A 19,538-nucleotide genomic window follows, 5' to 3' on the forward strand; every position below is an offset into this window, starting at 1 on the left:
TCCAAATAACAACCTCTTGCGGACCCAGTGACCCAGTGAATTACATAAACGGTATGATAAATTATCATGCCGTTTATGACAACATTAAGTTATTCGCTCCGAATTACACATCACGGGGAAGGGGGATCTTGGCAATTGTTCTTACTGTAGGCATTTCTACTCAGCGCGCCTTCCTGTTATTTGTTGAGGCTGATTTCAGCGTGTCTGTTAAGAATGACCCAGTCCCTGAAAATACCCTGGGGAAAATCAATGTAGGAGAGCATTTCCAAGTGTACTCTAACTGCGGATGGGCACGTGTGGAGAACAAAGTTTCATTTAAAGGGCAAAAGAAATTATTCCTTTTTGATTCACAGTCGTGCACAAAATCCACAGTAGGCGAACTAGCCTGATTTTAGTGTATAGTGTTTCAGCAAAAACAACATTCTTACACACCTTTGACATGTAACCAATCATTTACAGGTAAAAAGATCTGTGGACATTTTTTCTTACCAACAAAAGAACACATTTGTTTTTTTCAATCAATATAATATATACGTCGTTATAACAGTAACGTGATATAAAATAAATGTCATTCCATAAATTGAAGTTTGAACTATGAACAATAATTTGATATGCTCACATACAAGTCAGAAGATCACCACAGTTTTTTAATTTGCCCAAAGGCACGCTACTCTCTATACACGTAAAAATGGAAAGATTTCCTGAGGTCTGCTACACAGCTGTTAGCCACACCGGAAGAAGTAGGGAAAGGACTGTCACTGTGCTGCCTCACAGAGCAGAACAACAGACAGACTGCCGACTTTCAGTTTCAAATGAGACCGCTCGAGTCCAGCTCAGCCGCATCAATGAATTATGCAGCGGTCTGCTCTCTTTTGTCGAACTCTGCTTAGATGCGAATATGGAAATTACTTATTTCCCTCTTAACATTGTAGCCACATCCCGCCCACACCCTATACATTTTCACCCTGCCCTCGCATCCCAACTGAGTCAGCTGGAAATCCTGGAGCACTATTAAATCTAATATACACCTGGAGCCTTTCATGAGGACCACTCATACTACTAGATATTAACAGCTGGACATCTGCAAGATCCACCATAACCATCCCTTTTGTACTTCTGAAGCACTGATCCCTGCAGTAGTCATCAGCAAAGAGGACTGCTGCAAAACTTTAGGAAAACACACAAGATGATGGACGGAATGTTGCACAATGGCAAAACATTCACCCCCAGTCACAGATCTGGGTTTAATGCATCGTTATTTTGCTCACCAAGCCACCCCAGTTCAGACATGGCCATATGCAAATCAGTCTTGACCCTGAGCCTCATGGGAACAGTCCAGAGCGAACTGCCAAGCCATGTCTTCCCTGGACCGGAATCTAGCATCCTAGGACCGGTTTCTGGCTATCAGCCGTCTTCAGCCAGGATAGCTTGACTCCAGTGGCGTAGTGAGCACGGGACCCACGTCTGGGCATACCTTTCCCACATAGGATGAACAGCAAAACACACAAGATGATGGACGGAATGTTGCACAATGGCAAAACATTCACCCTCAGTCACAGATCTGTGTTTAATCCATCGTTATTTTGCTCACCAAGCCACCCCAGTTCAGACATGCCCATATGCAAATCAGTTTTGACCCTGTGCCTCATGAAAACAGTCCAAACCGAACTACCAAGCCATGTCTTCCCTGGACCGGAATCAAGCATCCGATGACCGGTTTCTGGCTATCAGCCATCTTCAGCCAGGATAGCTTGACTCCAGTGGCGTAGTGAGCACGGGACCCACGTCTGGGCATACCCTTCCCACATAGGGTGACAGCAAAACACACAAGATGATGGACGGAATGTTGCACAATGGCAAAACATTCACCCCCAGTCACAGATCTGGGTTTAATCCATCGTTATTTTGCTCACCAAGCCACCCCAGTTCAGACATGGCAAACTTTAGGGGCACATTCACTATTGGTTTGCGCTAGAGCAATGTCACGCAAAGTGCCGAAAACTCCTGCAAGGGCATTTACAAAAATTTATTTTTAGCTGTAAATGTGGGATCTTTTATCAATGCAAATAGTGCTTTGCACTACTCTGCATCACTTTGTGTCAAGGGGACATTATTTGGGTGTATTTGTTTGGATCAGTACAACCACCCATAGTTTCTGATCAATCAATCGGGATTTATAAGGCGCAGCAAATCACTTGTGAGGGTCTCAAGGTGCTAGAGTTGGTAGCTGCTTCGCAGTGCTGTGTTCATTCAAACAACCATGTCTGAGTCCTTTTTAGGTCTCACCTGGCGTTGCAGCGCGCATGTGCTGCGCACTCTGCGAGAGCTACTTGGAATCGATACAGTTTCAGAAAGCGACTTTAAGCCACGCCCTTGTTTTCAATTGGCTTGCGTCATCGTTTATGTTAAACGCTGGAGCGTGGTTGGAAATTGGGCATTTTTGTTACTGCCCTGTCCCATTTGAGGGTGACCCATTTGGACAGGCTGACACCATCTTTGTTTGGCGTGACGTAGGAGGGTGTGCTGCTAGCTCTGTTTTTGGGAAACGCTGGCTCCTCATTAAAAATTCTACCAGTTTCTCCCTCTCCATCCAAAAACAAACTCCCCAGAGTTGCGCTGTTCATTGTTCATGGGCTTCCTGAGGCAGAGGGCAAAGTTAGTTGCGCCGTAAGTTTCGTTGGAGCTCATGTTGCTTTACTTGCCTCACCTGCTGTGCCTTTCTTCGCAACATTTCAGGACGCACCTCCCAGATGTTCATGCAGTAGTCAAGGAAACGCAGGCGGCTTGACGCTTGATGGTTTTTTTTTGTAATGAGCTTTATCTTTCACTATATCTTTAGCGTAGCCGCACATGCTTGTTTATATGTAGCAGCTTGTATTGGTATTTAAAAGAAAAAAGGGGTTAGGTGTGGCTTTCACCTCGTCTCCAGTGCCAAGCACTTGCCACCTTTCTGCCCGGAGCCACGCAGATTGCACCTCTTGCCAGGGCAGGAGCGGGTTCGTGCTCTGCACCCTCCTTGCCGCGTCACTCTCCCCAGATTCCAGCTGCCTCACATTGCACTGCTGCTCTCCTGACCACCGGTGGCCTGTAGGAAGTGGAACAGAGAGAGCTGAGCTTGGTGACTGTCCCTCCCCCTCACCCATTCTTCAGCTACATTCCCCCGGGCCTACCCGCCCTTTGTGTTTGTTTTTCTTATTGGTGTTTTATGACAGCGGTTCTTAACCTTTGAACTTCTGTGGACCCCCAATTAATTATCACTATAGCCCGGGGACCACCCATAGACTTATTATTGGAATACAGGGACCCCCTGGCCCAAGGAATGTTTATGTTTTGAGCCTCAAAACAATAGGGAAAAATACAAAAACAATTATTCACCAAACAAATGTTCAACTTATAAAATATTTTGTTTAATTCACAATCCAATATAGACATATTTTTCAAATTTTTAATTTTGCTTCTTGATTTGTATATACGTTATATAATTTATTAATTTTAATATGTAATTTTGTAAAACAATCACAGATACCCTAAGTAGGCTTCTGAGCCACAGGTTAAGAATCGCTGTTTTACGAAAATAATGTTCAGTCGCTAAAGGCTGTGGGACACTTCTTAGACCTGACGTAAAGGTCTCGAGTGATTTGGTCAGTTTGGAGCAGCTTTGAAACACTGCCAGGGAGTTCCCAAATGATTAGAAGTCAACAGGGCACGGGTTTCAGTCCTTGGATATTGACCAATGGTGGAAACCAGATCAATCAGAACTGGATATGGCTGTGTATTGCACTCCTGTAAGCGTCCCCACTAATGATCTGCGTAGGCTTAAATGGGCACACGTCATGGCCAATCAAGAGGTCATGGACAATATTAGTGAGGAGGTTGACAAAGCCATATTGGTCCTCGAGCAAATGAATAAACCTGCTGAAGGTCTTGATGACGTCACTAAACTGCATGATAGCCTTTTTGTGGGTATCAAGGACCACTTCCTCAAACCAGCTAAGAAATGCAAGGGAGCAACCCCTAAGCCGCTCAAGTGGTATATTACCGATTGTAGGAATGCTAGAATTGCACTGGACACTGCTATTAAGGGGAGGGACTTGGACGCTGTTCATATTGAAAGAATACAAGAGGTGCTTACTTAATGCCAAGAAGTTGTGGGATGAACTCCATTGGCAGGATTTATGGGAGGCAAGCGATAGTAAGGATTTTAGGCAATTCTGGAACATCGTCAAGTGGGGTGGGGGGGGGGGGCAGTCTGACCCTCCTGAAAATAATGTCTCGCAGGAGGATTGGGTAAATTACTTTAGACCGCAATATGCACGTAATCAAATGGATAATATGATGGATGATTTTAGGTCTGTCTTTTATAAGCGCCAACTTTTTAATCTTAATGAAGTCCTGATGGCTCTTAGTACGGTGGCCAGTGGTAGAGCGCCGGGCCAGATGGGGTCCCAGCGGATGTTTTTCTTTATGATAAAGAACGCTGGGGCATGTACATTATGCTTCTTGCTAATGCTGTGGTCCAGGGAGCACCAGTCCCAGTATCATGGCAGGTAGCTGTGATAATTCCCGTATTTAAGAAAGGTGACAAAGCGCAGCCAGGAAACTATAGGCCCATCAGCCTTATAGATACTATCCAAAAGGTGATTGGGAGGATGATCCTGAATAGGGTCCTGGATTGGGCCGAGGAGAATAGTGTTCTGTCTTCCTTTCAAGCGGGGTTTCGTAAGCTAACAAGCACGGTAGATCAGGTCTTTTGTTTTACTTTATTACAATGGAAGACTGTGGTATTAGGCAAAGGTAGTCTTTATGCTGCCTTTGTAGACTTACGAGCAGCTTTTGATTTAGTCCCCAGGTCCCAGCTATGGGCAGTTTTAAAAAAATTGGGTCTATCCGAAGATATTTTAACATTGCTGATGAGGTTGCATGAAGCCAACTACGCCACGATACAGTGGGGAGGACAGGGAAGGGTTATCTCGGACTTCTCGGTGGAGCGTGGTGTCCGTCAAGGCTGCTCAATGGCTCCCACGCTTTTTACATTATATATCAATGGAGTTGTTGCCCGCATGTCATCAGTAAATACAGATGCTCCCACTCTAGCTGGCGTTAAGACACCGATTTGAATGTTTGCGGATGATACGCTGATTTTATCGAAGACTCCGAGTGGCCTTCTGCGTGCCCTATTAATTTTTGAGGAATTTTGTTTGGACCATGGCTTGGAAGTTAACGTGGCTAAAACCAAGCTCATGGTTTTTAATCCGCACCATAGTTTTAAAGGTAAACTTTTTATGAATGGCCAATCGTTGGAGGTGGTCAAGGCCTTTACGTATTTAGGGATTTATGTGGCGAAAGATAACAAATGGGCCCAACATATAGACATAGCTGCACTTAGGCATAGACAACATGCAGGAGCCTTAAACATGGAGCATAAAAAATCTTTAACAAAGCCAATAAAGTCTGTAATCCAAGTTTATGAAGCCAAGGCTCTTAGCTCTGCGCTCTATGGCGCGGAGCTATATAGGGTTTGAGAAATTGAGGCCACTAATAATTTCTGAAAACAAGTTTTTTCGTAGTATTACTGGACTTCCTGTGAGTACCCCTTTGCTGCCACTTAGGTATGATCTTGGCAGGAAAGCTATTCCGGATCTAGCAAGGCTCCGCCCAATTTTATATTGGCGTAGGCTTTGGACTACACCGGAGCTCCTGCATTATGCGGAAGGATTCATGGACATTATTAAATCCGATGTCTTGGATAAAATTATCTGGTTAAACGAGCTCAGAAATACCTTAGTAGGCCTGGGTATGCAAATGCTGTGGGAAAACCCAGAGACAGCTTATTTTCCATCTAAAAAAGTTTTAAAGGAGATTTATTGGAAGAGGGTTGCATACCGAATCTGGAGTGGCACTGGTTCTTCAACCATGGCTGGAGGCTTTCTAGAGGCAAAGCTTATCCCCAGGTTAGAGCCTTATTGGGACGCCATCACCAAACCATGGGATAGGAAGCTCTATTTCCAGCTCAGAGCAGGATCCCTACCCCTTAAGTCTTTGACCGGCAGTTGGGCTAGTGCAATTACCAGCATCTGCCCTGCATGTGGGGATCACAAGGAAACTATTGGTCATTTTTTATTTGTCTGTCCCGCCTATGTAATTCCAAGACGAGTCTGGTTAACCCCACTGTGCAAGTCTTTGGGTACTAGCAGCAGTGCTGAAGCACTAAGACTCAAAGGCACTTGCACTTTATTGTCCATCTCAATAGCAACTGCCAAATATTTAGGATGGCATGGGTGGTAAGACAGAAATTTTAGGTTTGACCGCTGATTATGTGTTTGTTGGTAAAGATATTTATCCAGTTTGATTATGTAAAATTTTTTTAGAACTATTGGTCATTTTGTACATAGCATTCGAGATGAACTTTTTAAATGATTGCTTAAGGATTGTGTTTTTATATATTTGTATGTAACTTTTAAATTCTAAAATTTTATTGACTGAGTATCTCTGAAATATATGGAATTTCTATGCTTTTATGAGTGCATCTCGAATAAAGCTAAATTGACTTGCCTTGACTTGACTTAGGTAACTGTATGTTTGTGGGTTCTTCGCTTCAGTTGAATCCATTGAGTAAAATAACTGAATTGACTGGATTTTTCAGTAAAAAGCACTGAACATGAAGTCACTTAGTAATAATTAAACACCAACGTATTTATTGCGATCTGATTTATGAAGCTTTGGGGTTTTTTGCATTATTTGTTTCTTGCCGGAAAATTGGCACAGCAGACCAGAGACCTGCTGATCAGAGGTTCTAAATTCGCACAGGGCTGGATTTATCACGCTTCCCCTCTCTTTTTTTCTCATTCCCTTGTCTGTCTCCTCTCCTCCTCGCTCAACCATTCGCTGTCCTCCCCCTTTTCTCTCCTCTCTTGCTCCATGCCTGCCTCGCTCTCTTCTCTTTTCCCTCTTTGATTTCTTTTGCTCTCTTTCCTGTCCAATTCATTCTAAGTCACATACAGGTATGAGTACCTAATTAGAGAGCCGGCGTTTCAAGGCAAGTGACATCTGTATGTCAAACTATTGTGTGTTTTCAGTCTGTTTTCTGGTGATGTTTACTACTTTCTCTCAGTTGTTCTAGCCTGAACTCAACCAGAACGATTTGGAGCACTTTACAAGATCAATATTTATATTATATAAGGGCAAGTTAACTTTGCTTTAGTCCTGGGGAGATTAAGTGACTTGCCCAGGATCACAGGGTGTTAAACCAACGTCGGGACTCCAACCCGGTTCCAAAAGCGGCAGCTGTAGCCCTTAAGCCATATCTCATCCCCACCCTTTTCCTGTTAAGGACTCAATTTGCACACTATTCTCCCCCTTTCACCCGAACACTTCACCCATCCCATAGCACTTAATCACCACTAACTAAACACTTATAAGATCCCAAAGGCGAGACCTATTGGCTATGCCAATGCTTGTTTGAATTCCTGAAGAGATGTGGCTTTCCTGAGGTACAGGGGAAGGTAGTTCCAGGCTTTGGCCTCCAGGTGAGAGAAGGAGCGTCCTCCGTTGTTTGATCGGCCAACCTGGGGGCTGACTAGGAGGAAAAGGGATGTGGATTTCAGGGGTCTGGTTGGTTGGTGGGAGGTCACTCGTTTGTTGGTGTGTGCTGGTCCTTCTTCGCGCAGGGCTTGGTATGCGTGGGTCAGCATCTTGAACTGGCATCTCTTCTGGATCAGCAGCTAGTGTAGCTTCTTGAGGTGCAAGGTGGTGTGCGTTTGTCTGGGGAGGTCAAGGAAAAGCCTTGACGCTATGTTTTGTATTGTCTGCAGTCTCTTCAAGAGCCAAGCAGTGATTCCTACATAGAGTGTCACTGTAGTCCAGCCTGCTGCTGACAAGGGCTTGAGTGATGGACATTCTGGTCTTGATAAGGAACCATATGTTTCAGAGAAGGTGGGTAACTGTTCCTGATAAGGCATGAATGCGTGCTATGGGAAAAGAGACTAAACTGCAAGGTACTAAACCAGATAATAAAGGACAGTCAACAAGATTATTTATTGTTGGCCTCACACATTCCTGGGGATGTCATGCTTCATCATCGGGCGGGTGCTCCTCTTTGGTCCGGTGCTGCAATGCCCTACGGGTCCCGCAAAAGGTCACTTTATCGGCGATCTTATGATTTTTCTCACCTTTTGAGGAGTGTGAGAGTGTCCTAGTATGAAAGTGAAGAGTGAGTTTAAAGTGAAGTAAAACTGGCTAGGGGATGTCGCATTAACTTTCATAGAAGGACTCCCCTGTGAGATTAAAAAACCCGAAGGTAAGTGTTACTATATGGGTAATAATGTCCTCTAGTAGCTGTGAAAAGAGGTCAAAATGTTTCGCGCCTAAATAGTCAAAACGATCCATGGTGCTTTGTGAGGACCAAAAAAGTGGAGGGTGGAAAGCCAGCCCCACCTATTATTACAAGGTAAGTGGCCCCCCTATATATACCAGGGTGCTGCCCACTTGTGATTCATATCACTGTTGGTTCGAACTAGTCAATGCGTAATTTATACTTCATGGATTCACAAATGGTGAAATGCACCGTTGCAGGGATTTTTGTTAAGTGCGCTCCTCGCGGCACCTACCCTTGACCGTACGTGTATGGATATTGATAAGGAATCACCTAGAGATCTTATTCAGCATGTGTAGGGTGTGGTAGCAGGTGGAGAAGACTGCATTTGCCTGTTTCTGCATAGATAACTTGGTGTCCAAGATGATTTGGAGGTTGCAGGTGTGGTCTGTCGGGGCAGGGAAAGGGTCGAGTTCAGCAGGCCACCAAGTGTTGTTACATGGCGAGGTGTTATCAAAGATGAGGATTTCCTCGTCTTGTCCTAGTTGAACTTGAGACAGTTGTCCTTCATCCAGTCGGTGACAATCATCATACATCTGTGCAAGTTGGTTCTGATGGTGGTTGTGCCTTGTGACAGCAAGAGGACGAGCTGGGTGTTGTTGGCATAGGCGGTGATGTTGAGTTCATGTGATCTGAAGGTGTAGGCCAGGGGCATCAAGTACGTGTTGAAGAGAGTGGGGCTGAGGGACGATCCTTTTGGGACGCCGCAGATGGTCTCCTTGGGTTCCAAGGTAAAAGGTGGGAGATGGATTCTCTGGGTTCTTCCTGTGAGGTATGAGGCGATCCATTTGAGGATATCTCCCCGGATTCCGATTTGGTGGAGTCTGTTGATAAAGATATGTTCGGAAACTGTGATGAAGGTGCCTGACAGGTCCAGGAGGATGAGGGCTGCTGTTTCATTGAGGTCTAGGAGGGCTGTCTTGGTGCTGTGGTTGGCTAGGAATCTGGGTAGAAAGGGGTTCAGGAGGTTGTGATGTTCCAGGTGTTTGGTGAGTTGCTGGTCGATTACCTTTTCAAGAACCTTTGCTGTAAGAGCAGGGAGATGATTTCTTCAGGAGGGGTGTTTCCAGTCCTCAGGGAAGGAGGCCATAGTGATGGAGGTGTTCTGGACTTTCTTGAGCTCGTTGCCAATCGTCTTGCTACCGAGGTTGAAGATGTGGTGGGGACATGGGTCTGTGGGTGCTCCTGAGTGTACAGAGATTGTGGCTTTTGGTTGTGAAAGGGTCTCAAAGTGTGAGCAGGTGTTCAGGGTTTGTGTTTGTAGGTGTGAGGAGGCTGATGCTGTCGGAGGCGGGGGTTGGGGTTTGAAGTTCTCATAGATGGCTGAGATCTTGTTGTGGAAGAGGTCCACCAGGGTGTCGCATAGCTCTTGGGAGAGGGTGATGTCATTCCCGGTGGCTGTGGTGTTGGAGAACTCCGTCACAATGGTTAAGAAGTCCTTGCTGTGATTTGTGCTGATATCTATGTGGTCTGCTAGAGCGTTCTTCTTTGTTTCTCTCAGGAGGCGGTGATACTGGTTGAGTGCTGTTTTGAAGGGGATATGGTCTTGTGTCTTTTCGCTAGTGTGCCACCTTCTTTTAAGTTGCCGGTAGTTGCGTTTGGAGGTACTTTAGGTGTGGCTGGCTTGGCAGGGGTGATTGTGTCAGCACATTCCATGATCCATGATCAAGTGGGAGAAGTTCTCAGCAGCCTGTTCTGGGTCGGGGGGTGTTTGGGAGGTGGGTTTTGAGAGCGTTCTTCCACTGGTCTGCTGATACCTTCTTCCAGTTTCTGTGTGTGATGCTGGGAGGCATGGTGCCAGTGTTGGTAGATCCTGAGATGGTGAAGTGGATGCTGTAGTGGTCAGTCCAGGTGATCTGTGATATGTGCTTGTACTGGACTCTTGCTGGACGTAAAAATGGGGTTCACCGTGTGTCCTGCTATGTGGGGGGGTTGGTGACAAATTGTTGCTCATGCTTTCGAAGAGGCCGGTTGCATTGGTGTTGTCGGGTTCATTGAGTTGGAAGTTAAGGTCTCTAAGGAAGATGTAGTGCTCGGAGTTGATGGAAATCGGGGAAATGAAGTCAGGGATGGTTTTTGCAGAAGCTGGGCGTGGTCCATGTGGGTTGTATGCGAGGGTGCCTCTGATGGTGCGTTTTCTCTCTGTGTGAAGTTGGAAATTAGGATGCTCTATTATCGGGATTGAGTCATCTAAGGAGGTTGCGTAGTGGATGGTGTCCTTGTAGATGATGGATGTTATCCATGTTTGTTGATTTGGTCCCTCTGTGTTAACTTGTAGCCTCTGGGTGTGGCGTGGTATGGAGCGGAAGCAGGGTTCAGCCAGGTCTCTGTGTGGAAGATGACATCCGGGGTGAGAATGAGATTGTGTCCCAGAACTCTGTATCATGCTTGGCGAGCGATCGTGCATTAAATAGAATGGTATTGGAGTTGTGCCGTGGCGGTCTCGGTAAGTGTGGTGGACACACTCATGTTTGCTGTGTCTCCGACATTGTTGGCTGCTTCAGTGGCCGGTGAACAATCCTCTGGTGGTGCGTGGAGATGTGCTTCAGCAGCTGTTGTTGTCAATGTACCCAGGGCTCAGAGGTCTACTGGGTTGTACATGCGTGGGCTAGAAGAACCAGGGTTTCTGGCACTGGGCGTGGTCCAGGTGCACGTGGGTTCTGAATGGGTGCCGACAGGTTTGCCTTTGGGGCGGACATGCTGCTGCCTCCTTTAAGTAAGTCATGGGAGGAGGGGGGCCCTGTGAGGGAGTGGGTAGGGTTAGGCGGGAGTCAGGCAAACGGGCAGCAGGTGGCAAATGAGGAAACACAGGGAGAAGCAGTAACAGAAGTGGCAAAACCAGGAGAAAGCACTCAGAAAAAAGGGGGGAAAGGAAGGAGAAAATAAAAAATGAGCCAGGAGAAAGCACTCAGAAAATAGGGAGGAAGCTGAGCGGTGCAGCAGCACGGAAGAGCTGTGACTGGGTCCTGCTCCCAGGCCCAATCTAAGATAGTCAGAACACCTCATAGCAGATGCAAAGAATCAGAAATGTTTTCATTTCTCCAAACATTTTACATATTGCACATGTGCTGCACTGTACAGTACATATACAATGTGTGAAATGTTTACGGATTTGTCCAGCCATAACATTTTGTATTGGAAGAAATAAGTTACTTACCTGTAACTGTAGTTCTCCAGTATTGGAATCTTTCATAGATTCACATGTTTGAATCATTCCCTGTCATTGAGATGGTAGTCGCCGGACTCCCATCTCGACAACAGGGTATGATTCAAGCATGTATATCTATGAAATTCCCAATACCGAAGTACAAAATAAGTTACTTACCTGTAACTGTAGTTCTCCAGTATTGGAATCTTTAATAGATTCACATGCTTGAATCATTGCCCGTCATTGAGATGGGAGTCTCAACGATGGGGAATTATTCAAGCATGTGAATCTATGGAAGTTCAAATACTGGAGTAAGGTTATGCTTCCAGCACAAATCTGATGCTAGACAGCATGCATACACATATACACCATGGTTCAAAGGTTGTACATAGAGCTAGGCTGTAGGTTCGTGAGTAAGTGAAGAGGTAGTGAGCAATAGATGGCCATTTTAATAACTATAGCTCTGCGGTCCTTTCTCCACTTTGTGCAACTGGCACTGCAACTTTGGTTGCGGTGCTGCATTGTGATATAAAAATATAGGTGTGTCTGTTTATTTGTAAGCCTTCTAAAACATTAATCCCTCGACAAAGAAGTACATTTTGCCGCAGTCAGAGACCCTCTAAAACCATCTTGCATATAACCCTATTTCATACCCTCTTCATCGAACTGGATGCTTAACTGCCAAAAACAGGGCCTTATATAAACTACATGTTCTGGCTGTCAAACCTATGACCGAACAAGACCCCAACTGTGTCCTTGTTAGGTACTCACCTCTCCACCACAACCTTCTATATAGTAGTTATAATCTTCTAGTCACACCCAAACCTCCCTAGCTTGGATGTCTTCACTGGAGTTTACCTCCTGCAGACCAACCTGTGCTCCATCAGCTCTCTCTACTTTCTAGATTGCTCTAAAAATATATGTTCTCATACAAAATGGAAAGTTTGACCAATACTTTGTCATGATTTCCTTTTTTCACCTCCCATCATCCTACTATGCAAATCATCTCTCCATCCAAATACAAAAGCTGTAAGTTATATTAGAACATTGGAATGTTGGGAGCTCCTTTGAAAACAATGGAGTGTGCCGGGCTTCCAATGGCCAGTAGAAGCCTAGAGCTCCAACGTTCCAATGTTGTCATTCACAGCTGTTGCTGTTAAGAAAGGCCTCATGGAGCCAAGGGGATTTAAATCCCATCGGGCTCTGTGAGACTTTTGCGTTATTTGTTAGAACATTCTCCCCTCTAGTGGCAGAATGTTCTAATAGCCTTATAGCCATCCGTAGCTCAGGCCTTTAACCCTGGAGCGAGCCTTTAGTTGTCGGTCTAGCCCGCTACGGTGGGCTATAAGGATATATTAGAACATCTGAATGCTGAGTGTTCCACTGAAGACAACAGAGTCGCTCATGGCCAATAAAGGCTGCTACAGACCTGCTCCAGCATTCCAATGCCTGTCTTTTTGATTCTTCCTGTTTATTTTAAATCATTTCACCCTTAGTAGTTGGAATACTGTAGAAACGTTCTAGCCCATCTGCACTCAACCTCTAGGTTTATGGTTGTAAAAGTCCCTGTACCTCATTACTGGTCCTTCCTATAATTGGGGTTTGGAGCCTTTAACTATTATTATATTCTTCAGGGGCAGGTTTTATTGCTTAATTAACTCATTGGAATGTTTAGAACTCCACTAATGACAAATAAGTGGCTTAACCTTGTGCTCCAACATACAAACAGTTGTCTTGCTGTTTCTCCCTGTTTATATAAGAACATTCTACCCTCAGTGTGTGAAATATTCTAATTGCATTATAATTCTTGTGTCTCTGCTTATAATACTGTTAAACAACCTCTACGCTGTCATATGATAACTCAGGTTAAGGGTCTTTAATAACCATTATACGCCTGGGCAGTAGGCTACAATTTTATGTCATGGTACATAATGTCATGTAATGTAAGCAATGTCTAAATAATCACTCTCATAAGGAGCTAATTAATGCCATTATTTTTGTTATCTGCCAAGCTGTTTTTTAGGATTAGTTCTTGCTGAAGTACTCTTTCCCCAGTTTCATACACAAATACATATATACATGAAAAATAAAAGAAATGCATTAAACAATCAATAAAATATTGAAAATTAAAGACAGTGGAGTGTGTTTTTTCTCCAATGTGTCCTCTGAATTGCCATTACAACTTACCTCTTCCTCAATCGGGTATTTTATCAGGGCCAATATGTTATTCCCTTGACTCCTGCTCGTATACCTCCATTACAGTGGATATGGCCTCGGCACTTAGATTTGCTATCTACAAACAGGGTTCCTGCTTCCTGGAAGGTTCAAAGTGTACAAAGTATCCACTCCTTGTCAAGATACGAATACTGGCTTTTTTGTATTTTGCTATTTATAGATTGTATATGCTGTAAATGATGGACATTAACGTGTATAAATTCGAAGTGAACTGCAAAATACCAAAACAGATCTTAAAAGGTTTAAATAAAGCAGTTACTATTTAGTGCAAGTCCTTATTTGCATTCTCGCAACAGACTGTATTGCAACCAGCACTTTAATATGTATTCAGAGTGGGCTTTGGGTCTGCCCCTTGTACATTATTGAATGGCTTTCTTGTTCCATTTCAATTTACTGCTTTTTTCCTGTTCTAGTGTTTATCCCGCCATGGAGCATTTTTTCTTTACAATGGATTTTGGCTGGATGGGTTGTATCATTCCATTGCGGACATCAGAGAACTATTTCTCCTTAAGCTTCCTCCTATGGCATTTCACTTTTTGTACTCGATCGAAGTGCATGTCCTTTTAATGTTTTCCCTGAGTCCCCTATAGCTATCCCCATGGCTTGGTTTCCACCCTCCTATTATTTTCTCTTGCGAAGTACAAAGGCTTTAATGCACTCCAAAGCCTTACACAAATTGCTACACAATCTATTGAGACTTGGAACCAGCGCTAGACAATACATTTCAATAATTCTACAAGGTGTAAAAAAGAAAAATATACTTTCATGACTTCAGTGATCTTTAGAATCTAGTTTCCACCAGTGAGATATGTTGGAAGAACAATGACAGGGCTTGATACAAAGCCTGTTTCGAGGTTGTTGCCTATTGCCAAATTAGGGGACAGATGGTTAGAGCTATATTGGTTAAAAAGACAAGGGCCTAATATAGAGGACGGTGTTATGGAATTAAATCCTAAACAGGCACTCAGTGTCATCCTGCACCCACCAAAATAAACTGCTCCACATAGTGTTTCTTCACACACAAAATATCTCTTCAAGCACAGAGTGTCCTGCAAAGTGATAATGGGAAATTGCCCACCACATGAGTGTGCATCATTGTCATACTACCCCATCTCTTTACTCTGTGTCCAAGCTCCTTGTTGGAGCCTGGATACAACAAACATGCCCACCACTTTCTACTGTTGCTGGAACTGCATACATAAAGCCAGTTAGCTTTTACAAAATCAATACCACTTGGTAACTATCTTGGAAGTCTTTTTTTGTATTTAAAAACATTCTGAGCCCTTTAACAAGTTGCATTTTATCTCCTCCATGAAATACTGTGGTTCGAATATACCATACTAGGTGGTATCTCCCCCTGGGATTACAAGTTGTTTTCCCCAGAATGAGGAATTCCATGCAGCATCGGGAATACCAAGTCTAATTCCACATGCCTTCCTTCCCCCTCCCAGGTGGGAAACAACAGCCCCAAATCCCTGAACATTTACCACCTGTTTGGTAAATGGTCTGGGTCTTTGTTCGCCCGCAGTTTGCTGATAATTCTATGTTCAGTGTCTCCTGGCCTCTAAAAATCGGTTCTGGAGTTTGAGGAACCATTAATGAAAGGCCAGGAGACACCGAGAAACTTGTAGTTGTCCAGAGTGGTATCCACCAAGATACCTCTCTATGCAACTCGTTATGGAGCCCTCTATCTATTGTTTATTAGCATTGTACCATTACAAAATGGTCACCAGGTTCTGTGTACACAATGTGGCAAAATGTGGTGTTCAACGAAGGCTGCCCAATAATATTGGCTTTGTCACTCAATGCTTCAGAGGCAAAAGTATTGGCAAAGCGAATTCTGGCATTACCAAATTGATACTGACTTGCTTCACCAGAGAATTTCAGAAACTAGGTACCAGGACGGTTTGCACAAATATTGTTCCAATATTCCACCGAGTGTAGATTCTCAATTATTAACTTTAATGGGGCGATATTTTTGTGAATGATATTTAGTAGACTGTATTTTTGTCAGACGTTGTTTAGACTGTGATATTCTGGTACCATACAGTCTGGACAACAAATCTGATATTTCCAAGAAACTATCAGTAAGAGCCTGTCACGGTGACTTGTTATCAATGTTACACACCCTGCACTTTTGTTTCCGAAATAAGCAGAAACGAACTGTGTACATATTTAAAAGCCAAGCTAAAAGTTCATACAATCTGCCAGTTTTTAAACCGAAAGTCAATGCTAAGATTTCCTGATCTCTGAAAGTAAGAGTTACTTGAAGGAGCAAGATACCTTCACATTAAGCAGACTCTGATTTTGAAATTTATGGAAATGGTAATAACATGCAGCTAAAGACCATTAGCCACATGTAGGAAGGGTTTTAGCGTTTGCAGACCTTTCAAATTGGTTAAGGGATTGCAAATGCTAAAACCATTTTCCAATTTACATCTAGCTATTCAGAAAAGTATATATGGTTGTTCAATATGTTTTGTAATGGATACAAATGTAATATTTTGAAGAGGCGTGTTGAAGGCATCGCTTCCAAATACCAAATCGGTATTACATGCATCAAAGCTTTGCGACCGAAATAAAATGTCCCCTTCATATCAATTCCTATTTGTGAATGCAAAATAAAATGTAGTCAGGGGTCCTGGAGACCACTGGCAACTCTTTAACAAGCATTCTTAAAAACAAACTGTTTAAACGCAGCCCTGTTTCCTCTAGGGAAACGGGCTACATTAAAAAAAAGTTTGCTTTATTCAAAAGCAATCATCGTCATGTTGGCTGCTGGCACTAGCAGGCCACCATCTCCATGAAGGTCTCCAATCGTAGTGAGTCGCTATATCTTACCTACCTCATTCATCTTCATGACGTAGGTCAGATTGGAACCCATTACAAAACAGATTTTTAAGTACATTTTGGTACATTGGTCAGTTCTTAAACTTCTTTACTGGTCGCAAAAATACTGGTTGCAAATTGTGACCAGTATTTTGTGACTAGTAAATAGTACATTTGGCATTAATGCAGTTTTAGTCTAGTTGAATAAAAATCGAACTCACCTCTGACTTTACTTATTAAAACTCATTCAGTGTAACACTCCAGACAAATCAGCAGGGCTGCATTGCATGAACGGGGAAAAACTGCATTGTAGTATATACAAAGCTTCCTTGATGATGCAAATAGCACAGTGCGTAAGTGAGCCCATTTTAGAAATGTCCCGTTGTGCACAGAACCTGATTAAACACTATCTAGTGTGACATATGTACTTGAAGCAAACACATTACTCTGATAAATGGTAAGATGCTGCGCACCTCAACACACACCAATTTTTTGAGCATGTTTTGATTTGGCACAAGATTTACACGCAAAGCTAGATCCTGCTACTTTGCATCACTCTAGTTGATGTGGCTCTGCATGGAAGCCTAGGGCTATTGCGGTAATCTCGTTCTATGAATCCAAATTTGCATGACATATGAGGTTTTGGCTACATGACGCAATTGCCCTCAATTCTGCACTCGTGTCAGTTCAGTTCAGTTCAAAAACTTTATTCGGTATGTGTGAAACAACCATAAAGCTGTACATACATCGAGACTGATTGCATTACGAATAATAATTAAAAAAACATTACAGATAGCATCTGATGGGCAACACGGGGCCAGAATTAGTCACATCTAAAAGCGTGCATACGTTAAAACTGGTTGCGATATACATGAAAAATATCAAGTAGTAAAAAAAGACACAGAACGATTTGACTGTAAAATGGGCCCAACATTGATTACATTTAAAATACATAAAAAGTTACATTTTAAAAAACACAGCTCAATTTCTTAAAAATCGTCAGGGGGTCATCGCTATTTTGATAGAACAATACTTTTGCGTGCATTGATGACGTTTATAATAAAGAGTGCCACATTAAAGCAAACCCTGGCACCATTAAGTTCAGACAAGTATTTTACTGCGGCAAGGTGCGAACCACTGCCATACGCAAGCAAAAGTGATTTTAAGTATAATTTCTTAAAACCCTAATAAAAAACACAAAATAGCTAAAAGTGCAAGGTGTTCTGCTTGCTCTATCCATCGCAAGGGGTCCTGGCTAGGGGGCAAGTTTTCATGTTGGGGAAAGCCACTAAATGGTGGGCAATTTCCAGTCTCAATCTGACTAATACAAAACGGTGCATAAGGTTGGGAATGTATGTTAGATGACAGTCCAAATTGTAAATAAGTGTTAAATAAAACTTTACAGTTGGTTTCCTGCGTTCACAAACAGGCCGAGCTTCCCTCCTGTGAGTCATAAAGTTTTCTCTGATAAACAGCCTCCTAAGAAGTAACACTTGGGAGGGATTGGTCCGAAATGACATCTTGAATACTGTACTGCGAACTGATGTAACTTAACCAAGGGATCTTCATGGCATTATCCAAGGAAAGACAGTCTAAAATAATTGATTTAGTAAAACTGGTTTCCTCCTTAGTCCATATGGAGCACCAGAGTAGTAATGGGCGAGATGAAACTATATCCATAAGGTACTGTAGCCCCACTTCTTCATGTATGATCTCTGAAGAAGCCGAGGTCGGTAGACTGAGGAGGCATTTAAGGAAACTGTTTTCCGTCATCTGTAGCGCAGAACTATTGTGGTGACCCCAGATACCAGCCCCATATGTAGCAATGAATAAGACCCTTGCCCTATAAATTGTTGTCATCTCCTTGACAGGTCTAGAGCCCAGTTTTGTTGAAAATCGAAATATGCCATGGGTGCATCTAGCCATTTTTCTCCTGACATCAATAATTTCGCGAGTCCACGACCCACTACTAGAGAAATTAATGCCCATGTAGCAGAAAGTATCAACCATGGTCACAGGCGATTGATCTATAAAAAGAGTTCTGCCTGGGATGTTACTTGACCCGCAGACCATAGTATAGGTTTTACTTTTATTATTAAGTAATTTCTTAGAGGCAATAAAATCACTAAAAGCATCCATTAAATGTTGCAGCCCCACTGGTGTCCTGGCCAGCAGGACAGCATCGTCTGCATACAAAAGTACAGGTATAGGATGCCCAGCCGAATATGCCACCTTATTTTGCATCTGTTTACAACTCGGTCGTTACAACGACCGCGTTGTTAGTTTGCACACCGTTACATCGCAAGTCGGCACAACGATTTGTGTTGTAAGGGGCGCTGGATATTGGAATAGTAAAATTTACTATTCCAACTCCAGTCTGTGCGGACAGTAGAGAAGGTGTTGGATTTTAAATCCAACACTAATTGCCCCTTACAACGCAAGTCGTTGTTCCAACTTGCGTTGTAACGGTATGCGAACTAACAACGCGGTCGTTGTAACGACCGCATTGTAACACCATGCGTTCTTTCGCATGCATTGTTAACACTGTTTACCCGCCCAGCCACTTGGGGCGCATCGCTATATGCTACTTGTAAGGTCTCGTCTACCCCATTAATAAGCAAAGAAAATAACAGGGGTGCTAGTTCACAGCCTTGCCGGATGCCTCGCTTAACTGCAAAGGTGTTGGTACATTCCCCCTGGTGCCATAACAGACTTTACTCGTCAGATCTTCATATAATCTGGCCAAAAAATAGATGATTGACCAGGGTGCCCCCATAGCAAGCAAAGTGGACCAAAGAATAGTATGATCCACTACATCGAAGGCGATGCTCAAGTCAGCAAAACAGAGGAATAATTTGGCACAGGTGTACTTGCCTATGAGTAGATTATGGTTCACACATTGCTCTAAGGTCCCCAGGCCTTTCCTGGAACCAAACTGTACGGGTGAAAGTATAG

General features: G+C 43.5%; 1 protein-coding gene across 1 annotated transcript in view; it reads right to left on the minus strand.

Annotated features, from left to right (window-relative positions):
- LOC144769149 (uncharacterized) overlaps positions 1-19,538 on the minus strand; it is a 1,798,260-nt gene that overhangs the window by 1,426,945 nt on the left and 351,777 nt on the right. The window lies entirely within an intron of this gene.

This window comes from Lissotriton helveticus, chromosome 7, assembly GCF_964261635.1.
Source record: "Lissotriton helveticus chromosome 7, aLisHel1.1, whole genome shotgun sequence".
NCBI lineage: Eukaryota > Metazoa > Chordata > Amphibia > Caudata > Salamandridae > Lissotriton > Lissotriton helveticus.